General features: G+C 28.3%; 1 long non-coding RNA gene across 1 annotated transcript; it reads right to left on the bottom strand.

Annotated features, from left to right (window-relative positions):
* Positions 1-7,467: 7,467 nt before the first annotated feature.
* On the bottom strand, positions 7,468-9,156 carry LOC136082829 (uncharacterized). Its single transcript, XR_010639750.1, has 2 exons — positions 8,478-9,156; positions 7,468-7,674 (listed from the first exon to the last, which is right to left on the bottom strand). It is a non-coding gene; the product is annotated as an uncharacterized LOC136082829 (long non-coding RNA).
* Positions 9,157-9,511: the final 355 nt, after the last annotated feature.

The raw sequence follows: 9,511 nt of genomic DNA, 5'->3' as shown, positions 1-9,511 counted from the left end.
TTGCTATCTGGATATTGCAGCATTGTAACTATCGATATTACTTGATTAACTATCGATATTACTCTGATATATTTTTAGCTGCATACTAGCAAGTTAAAAATTAACAACAAATCTAAAGCTAGTTGATTTCCACATATCGTAGCATTGTAGCGAGCGATATAATTTCGATATATCAATACCCAGCAAACATTGTTATAGTGATTTGCTGTGGATCTAAATAGGAATTTTTTAGCGGTCTTTTGGAGTTTTGCTCATCGGTTTTTTGGTTAAACATTAGTGGCAGCCGCTATAAATGGCCAGCCGATAACTTTCCAACATGCTAAAAGTAGGTAGTCATAGGCTAATCACTTTTAGCGGCTGCCAATAATGGTCTGCTTAGTAACTGATGAGCAAAACTACAGCGATTTGCTCAAAATACTTATATAGGTCCTCTATAATTCCGCTATAGAATGTTGACTGGGTAGCCACATATGGTATGTAGCTAACGACAACATAACAACAAATCTACAGCTAGTTGATGGCTACATATCGTATTGATGTTGTTAAGTACTACATGACAACAATTATATAACTACTAGCTTGCGGTAGCTACTAGCGATACTTGCGATACTAATTGCGACACTACTTGCAATACACCTTGATACTACTTGCGATAACTACTAGCTTGCAATAGCTACCTATCGCTATAGCGATATATGCATATACATCCTAGCGAGCATAAGCAACCAATGAGCAAAATATGAAAAAATTTTAGGCGCTATATATAGAAATCTGGCGTTTTTATATAATGACGCGTGTTGAGTAATGTAGTTATATAAAAGCGTTTGAGACTATAGTAAGTAAGAAAGGATGTATATATAATTATTGATAACATAGTATATACACTGAAATTTTAACAAATTATAAATTATATGTAATAGTGTATGAAAATCTTTATCTGTACGAGTTATTGCAAGTTGCTAGCCTCTTTAGCCAGCAATCATCGTGAACAAATCCCTATCCTTATAGTAATAAACTTTGGTAGCTGTCACCAGCCCATTTTTCAGTGGGCGTTGTGTCATTTTATCTGCTGAAATTTAAAAAACTTTTTTGACTTAACAATATATAAGAAAAGTTAGAATTCAACTTAAATGCAAATGAGTTGAAGCTCTAATTAGGTCACAAGTCTCGTATTTAAACTCTTAAACCATTTTATTAAAGGAAAGTTTTTAAATATCTTCCGCTATGTAAATAAGATAATATCCCCAGCCTCTGTTATCGTTAGCGTTGCTTTGCAATATCAACAGCGGTACATTTTTGTGAAATTTTCAAAAGCGATATGACGAAAATGCAAACTTTAAAAAAGCAAAGACAAAAGTAAGTTAGCGCAACGATAAATAAGAATTTAGAAAAAAATTCTTTTTGCGTCACTTTTGCGTTTAAACTTTTCGCTTTAAGGTACCGCTATTGTTAATGTAGCAAAGCAAAGTTAAGGATAACTTACACCAAGTACATACTGAGATTTACAAAGCGGCAATTGTTTTAAAAAAAATTGCATTAAATGAAACTGTCATTATCAATCTAAATAATATTGTCTTTATTTAACTTTTTATTATTAATTAGCGTTTTATTAAACAAATATTGTTTTTGCTCTAATGCTTTTCGCTTTAACGACAATAGACTGATTTGCGTTGTGTTTAACTAAGATATTATTTGTACTTAAAAATTGATTAAGTTGTGACTTAAGTAAGATTAAGGTGATACTAAAAATAATTGTTTTTAAGGATAAATACTACAATGAGTACAGCAAATAAAAGATTGCAACATGTAAAACATGAGAAACTATAATTAAGGACGAATCTAAACGACTACCAAATTTAATTGACACTTAAAACTTGCACAAAATGTTTGTAATTTAACTTTAGTTAATGTATGATAATGGTTGAGTGCCAGGGAGAACTTTTTGAAATTTGTCTAAAATGCTAGCACATTATAGATATGAACTTTATAAACATTTAGAAAAAAGTAAGTTGGTAAACACCTGCCATTATGTAAAGCTTAATTTGTATACATCCTCTATTTTTTGCAATTTCCATGGAAACAAAAGCATCTAAAATAAACCTCAACGGCCTGAAACCACTCATTTTATGTAAAACTGTGTTGGCTATTACAACAAGTACCATGTAAAGCAGAAAGCTATCGACAAAGTAACACAATAAGACCTTGATATAAATTGCTCTCTCTATTGTGAAAAATCAGAACTTTTTTCACTTATTTAACTTTTAGTTACTATTTCTTTATCAACTTACTTTATCAACAATTACTTTATCAACTACTATGTAAGTTGTTGAATGTAAGTACAACCCTGTGTGTCGCAGAATATTAACATTTAAAATAGAGTACCTTTAGTATACTCTATTTTAAATTTTAATATTAGCTAATATTGTTAACATATCTTTAGTATACTCTAGATCATGAAAACTTAATTAAGTGGTACAGATCATACTTAATTCACAATATTCATTGGTCAGACCAAAAGATGAAAGGATTCATTGGTATCAATGTACACACTTTGGAGAAGAATAAAGATAAGTCACAGCTCAGTTCCAATCTCTTTGCCTGTAACCTCTTTAAAAGAGCTCACACAACCGACAGAATATGTGAGCAACTTAAGGCTATATTTGATGAGTATACCATTGAATTATTAGCGATTTTGTTGCCAGCATAAAAAGAATTTTCACAGTGCGTTTCCCGATTGAACAAAAAAAATGATTTACATAATCAAGATCACCTTGAAAACACGGAACCCTATAATAACTTTGTTCAGATCCAATCTCCTTTAAACCACAATCTTAGATCCAATTTTTTATTTTAATGTGGGTGCAACATCATGTGCTTTTTAACCCTGATGTTTGGGAGGAGATGCGCTAATGAGTAAAACGTAACTATTGAATAAAATTTAACATTTTTTTCCTTTCTTTCTTTTGATGTTTATGAATTTTATTTTTATTCTGAATACTTCTTTTTTTATTTATTTATTATTTTATAAACTAATTTGCTTCCGACAGCAAGCAACCACTTTTTTGTTGTGCAAGCAACCACTTTAAAGTTAGGAGTTACTAAAAAACAAAGAATAGTGTTAATTAGCAAAAAACAAAACGGTTGACACAATGCTTGAAAAGTTGAAGGTTATATGAGTTAGGAAAACACAGAAATAGAAAAAGGTTCGAATTTACCGAACGACAAGTCAAGCTACAATAACTTTGGTTGATGGAACAAGATATAGTAGTTCGTTTGAGAAGCGACCGTAATAGTATAAGTTATAAGAAAAATATAAGAGCAACCATAATTGTATTGAATATAAAAAAAAAAGGTTAGGAGACTTGTCCGGTAAAGCAGGTCCAAATACGTTTACAATGCGTTTTTAAACCAAGCTGTTACAAAAGAGAGATCATGTTCAAGATTGGCTTTCTGTTATAAGTAATCTAAACGTGAAAACCTTTTGTTTAGTATAAAGTATAAAGTTGAGTCATCAGCAAATAGGTTACTATAAATTAAGATTGTCAAGAAGATTATTAATAGAGATAAAAAGATCATTAATAGAAATAAAAAGATAATTAATTGAGCTAAAAAAGCAATGCATAACCAAGCATAGAACCTTGAGGTACCTCAGAGGTTACTGGAAATTAAAAAGAGTGTTGGTCTTCAAGGATGATTTTAATAAACTTCCAAAGGAAGAAATGATTTAATAACCTCAAACTATTTCCCAGACACAACTTATGCAGAAAGTTTATGGAAAAGATCAGTTTATCAAGCTTTATAGAAAGCCATTAAGTTTTGGAGAACACTTTCTTAAGACAATGACAAGAATGTTTATACCACAATTTGAGGAAGATTATAATTGAGAAACTCCTTTAGCAACAGAAACTGAAGTGATTCATATGTCTTACAAGAGGTAAATCAGTTTAACTGCAATGGCTAGAAGAGTATAACCATTAGATTCAAGAGCCGATTTAAAAAAAATCCTGCCATTGGTTCTGTTTTCAATTTAGTTTAATTCAATACATATATTTTATCAATGAAAAAATAATTTTACAATGTTCTTGTAAAAATGGTATATTTTGTAAATTTTGACTGGAGCAAGTAGAAGACGATTCATCTTATCATCTTGCTTCTTTGATAAAGAAATACTTTACTTTATTTACACGTTTAAATTTATAAAATATATCTGTATAAAATTAGTTCTTACATATTTAAGAGTTTAACATACAACAACAAAAAAAAAAGGGTAAAAAGAAGACATCATTTGTGGAGATTACTCATTTTACAAATTTAAGCAAAAAGTTAAAAGTAATAATTAAAAGAAACTACTATAAAATTATATGTTAACTAAAAGTCAAGATAATAAGCACAAATAAACAAATTTTTAAGTTTAAAAAGTTTTAAGTTTATATTGTATTTAATCGTCAATGGAATGTTGAGCAAAGTACCTGTGATTAATTAAAAAGAAATGTAGCCTAAAATAGGATGGAATCTTACTATTATGGAGTTAAAACATAAACAATAACTTTTGATAAACTTTTAGTTTGTATTCATTTGAAGCATTAGTTTCTTTTAGTATAGGCTTGGTGTATTTATATCTGTCTCACTCGCTTTTTTTTTTTGGTGCTATAAACTTTTTTAATGAAGATGAATGATTTTATTGAATAACTAATATAGTCATGGATAAATGAAAAATATTTTTTGTTTTTTAAAAGATCCCTGTTTTTGAATATGATTCTCAGAGTTGAGGAGATTTTTATTCCATTAGTTTGATACGATTTTTCCCCTAAAGTGTTGTCAAATCATATAACTAAAATTTTTCATTCAATGAACTTTTTTTTTAATGTTATTTGTAATTAAATTAGGAAGTTTAAGGGGTAAAATATCAGATTTTAAAGATTTTGTGAACAAAATCTTTTTTTTTTCATTATTTAAGAAAAGATTATTAGCTTTAAACCAGTCGTTGAGATTTATTAGCTCAGTGATAACGGTAGAAAAAAATAAATTTTTAGTAGTTTGCAGAAAAGAAAACGTTATTATCAACTGCAAAAAGAATAAAATTTGGGAATTTGGATAATAAATGGATATTATTTATATATATTAGAAATAGCAAAAGGCCAATTATTTAGCATTGCGGGACATCACAACTAAAAAATTTTTACTGCGTACTAGTTACGTCGTACGTAACACTTTGTTTACGATTCTGAAGCCATTTTAAATTCAAGTTCAAAACTCCGTAGTTTTGCAAAATATAGAAAATGATTTTATGATCGGCAGTGTTGAATGCCTTCGATAAATGTACAAAAACGGACAGTTCATAGTTGTTGTCAACAAATTCTTTCAAAATGCTGTGAGTCAAATCAACTATTGCATGCTCAGTGCAATAATTTTTTATAAGACTGTTTGTTTATGACTTAAAATAATATTATTTTCAAGTTAATTGTATATTCTACTGTACAATAAAGGCTCAAGTGCTTTGAAAAGCAGGAAACTATTGATAAAGTTAGTTTATTTGAAGTCATTTATCGATCAGGAAAGATAATGAAAAGTAGTAATTCTATAATACTAAAGACTGCTTTCACAACATTTGCACTAACATCATCAAGATTGAAGCGTGTTAAAAGCTTAATGAAGCTCATCAATGGAAAGTTTTAATAAACCCACTAGGAACTGAGCCAAACTTTGGTCAGGACAAACATTACAATTAGAAGAATACTAAAAATTAGGGGGAACGTATGTTATATAGTTATAGTCAATAGATGGTAACTGAGCTAACGATACACCGTAAATTCAAAACGAATACAAACATACATATAGTAACATACGGGTAAAAAAATACCGCGCTAAAGGTAGAGAACACAATCGTAGATAGTAAATTACGAGTTTACAAAACAAAAGTAGATACCACTATAAACACGACCTATATTGGATAGTATTGATAACAGGAAGTACACTTCTTCTTGTCTTTGCTTAGAAATCAAATCCTACAGAGCAGCAGTACATGGAGCTGGTTGCACTAAATTATATGTTACCCGTAGCAGGGTGTTCATGATGGTCATACGCCTGACCTGACAATAAAAATTTTAATAACTAAATTTTATTCTAGCTTGATTTTAATTTTTTGTTGTTGTTTTGTATTTTTTATTTGTAAACATATTTAATAAGGGTGAATTGCAAATTAAAATAACAAAGAAAATTATATTGCTTAGCAATTTATATTGGTAATTAGAATTTATTATTGAGAATTTTTGTCCCAAATCTGGACTAATCTTTTCGATAATTTATGGACATACCAACATAAAGTTTAAATTGTACTTTCTCTTACTAAAATTTTACCGTGTTTTCTAGCATCTAAAAGGTGTCCATGAATTTCAAAGGTGAGAATCCCACGTTAAAAGTACCTGTTTCACATCATCCCCATTCAAACCTCGTCAACTAGAAAAATGTTGATTGAGTGGTATTAATGATTAAACAAATTTAGCATTCGTAAAACAACTCTGAAGAAAATAATATGTAGAATAACAGCTGTAGATGAAATCTCTTTTAAACAGATAGCTAAAAGTAAACTTATACGAAATCGTATGGCTGCAAGAGAATTCAAGGCACCATAGAATCCCCGTTAAGTTAATTCAGAAATAAGCACAGAATTTATACAGATAATAAAACAAAGATGCTCTCGCATCTTCTTATTTTAAACCCACTCTAAAGGGAGAATGAAGTTTATAAATCTGCGAAAAGGAATGCTAAATAGATTCTCCTATTGCTTGGAAACGAACAGTGATAAGAATGATAAGGATTTTGCTAATGCTGAAGTTGAGTTAGTATATAATAACAAATTACTCAATTAATCTTCATAGCATTATCAATTTCTTTTTATTGTTGTAAAAAAATAGTTCATCAATACAGATATCCCAGTCGGCAAATTTAGTTGTAAATGCGCATTAGAAACTCGTTTAAATAGGTATCGATGTGGTATGTATGTTAGCCATTTTATCGTGTCGAATACGCATTAGAAACACGCATTAGATGTGTATAAAGACAGGTATACAATACAACGCCTCCTGAGTATCAGACTCGCATTTGAAACTCTTGTAAACATGTATAAAACACGATAACCCGAGAACATCCAATACGATATTTTCCTGGTATCACATGTGCATCTAAAACTTTCCAGAATACGCATTATTTTCGAATATATGTTAGCCATTTTATCGTATTAAACGCGCATTAAAATAGACATCAGACGCGTATAAAGACAGGTATACAACACGACGCTTACTGAGTATCAAACTCGGATTTAAACACGTATAAAACACGATAACCAGAGAATATTCAATACAATTTTATTAACTAATATAAATTCATAACATAATGATAATGACTAGCAGTAAGCAACCCGTAATACGGGTTATGAGTTATTAAATCATTAATAACAATAAAAACACATTAATAACTTGATATATTATCAATAATTGATATAAAAAATTTTAAATACAAATTTATCTATAAATATTTTAACTTTGACTCCGTATCAGCAACGTCATTGCTTATAGGTAACGACATAAAGACCGCATTAACATCAGTTGAGTTCTTTTTAAAATCTGTCACAACACAAGTACCAGAAAAGGAAAGTCAAGTAAAGCCTGCAAATACCTAAAAAAAGACATGAAAAAAAAATTACAATTTTTAATTACAAAAGTACTATTTGCATTTTATTGTTAGTAGAATTAGGATAATAATAACAGAAAATTTATGAACCTGTCATTTCGAAAAGGGCACAAGTCCATTTACTAAAACTTTTCAAAATCAACAAAAATATGATTTTTATTAAAATAATGTCTAGGTTGCTAAAGAAATTAAACATAGAAGTAGATAAATAAAGAACGTATATAACTTATGTATTTTTTATTTTTTATAAAAAACACAAAAATCATACAGAAATTTTTAATTCAAACTTATAAACTAACTGCTAAAAGTTTTGGACTTATGTCCTTTTCGAAATGACAGGTTCATATATTCTGGCTACAGAATAATTAAAAAAGATTATAAAAAGGCTAGACAACACAATGTATACATTGTTACTATAGGAACGCTGGCAAATAACACCACAACTTATCAAGATATTTTATTAACTTAAATACTTGGACTAAAATGATTTTATTTATTACAATATTTGAACAATCAAGGGACAATTATAGTTAAACAATTTGAACAACTATATCATAAAATAGCAAGCAACTCGTAAAATATTTCTTATAAATGGTCATTATCATTTGTGGTATTAAGAAATACATAAGAGCTCATTAAAAACATAAGTTTTATCTCCCTTTCATCTAAGAGAGAAAGAGAGAGAAAGAAAGTGTTTCCAAAGCAGCATGTTAACAAATGTAAAAAAGCACGGAATAAATAGTAGTAACTGGTTTTATTATGTTACCAGTAAACAAAATTATTTTTACCTTGATTAAAAGCTAATTTCCAGCATTTCTTAATTAAGCTCCAGCTTCTCTATAACTGTTGACTAATGATTAATAGAGTAAATTTCACATCATACTAAATTTACAAAATTAAAACCATGTTTCAACAGTTAGCTAACTAATCAAAAGATGACAAAGGGAAGACAAACTAAAAAAAATGAAAAAAAAGAACATAATTATGATAGAAATTATAAAAAATAAAAAAAATATTTAGATTTAAAAGTGTTAATTGTTACTATAAATAGCTAAACTCATACTTTGCTTTGTTCTGAAGTGTCTAAAGTAAAATCAAATTAACAGACATTAACACTGCTTGACACGGAATTCAGTCAAGTAAGTTTTCTGCACGCCGAGTTGCATTTCTTACATATCAACAATGATTAATTTCATCCTGCCTAGATCTATTTTTTTCATTTGACAACTATTTTCAAGTTGCCTATTAGTATTTTACATTAATAACTTCGTTGAGCCTAATACTATCTATTTCAATTTCACTGTTATCATTTAACGTATTACCAGTAATCTTACTATTGTTACAATTGAATAAATGAACGGAAAAGAATCTTACAAATTGTGATCTTTTCTAATCAAAGACTTTATTTAAACTTAAGATTTATTGAAATCCATATCTTTTTATATGTTTATATACATAAGTTGTTTATCAAAAATATTAAACAATATTTATTTACATTAATTATTTTTAATTTAACAAAGAATCTAAAATGCACAATATTATTTTTACCTTAATGAACAAAAATAATAAATGCACAATCTTGTATAAAAAATTGAAGCTATGTCAGTCAGTATATTTTACTCTAAAGTAATTATATATATATATATATATATATATATATATATATATATATATATATATATATATATATATATATATATATATATATATATATATACATATAAATATACTGAAATATAGGCAGATTTAAGTTTATAAACTTTCGTGTCAACAAACTACAGTCAGTTTTAAATACACAAAATATATATCTAATATAATATAT

The sequence above is a fragment of the Hydra vulgaris genome, chromosome 07 (genome assembly GCF_038396675.1).
Source record: "Hydra vulgaris chromosome 07, alternate assembly HydraT2T_AEP".
Lineage (NCBI taxonomy): Eukaryota > Metazoa > Cnidaria > Hydrozoa > Anthoathecata > Hydridae > Hydra > Hydra vulgaris.
This window is presented reverse-complemented; position numbering and strand designations above follow the sequence as displayed.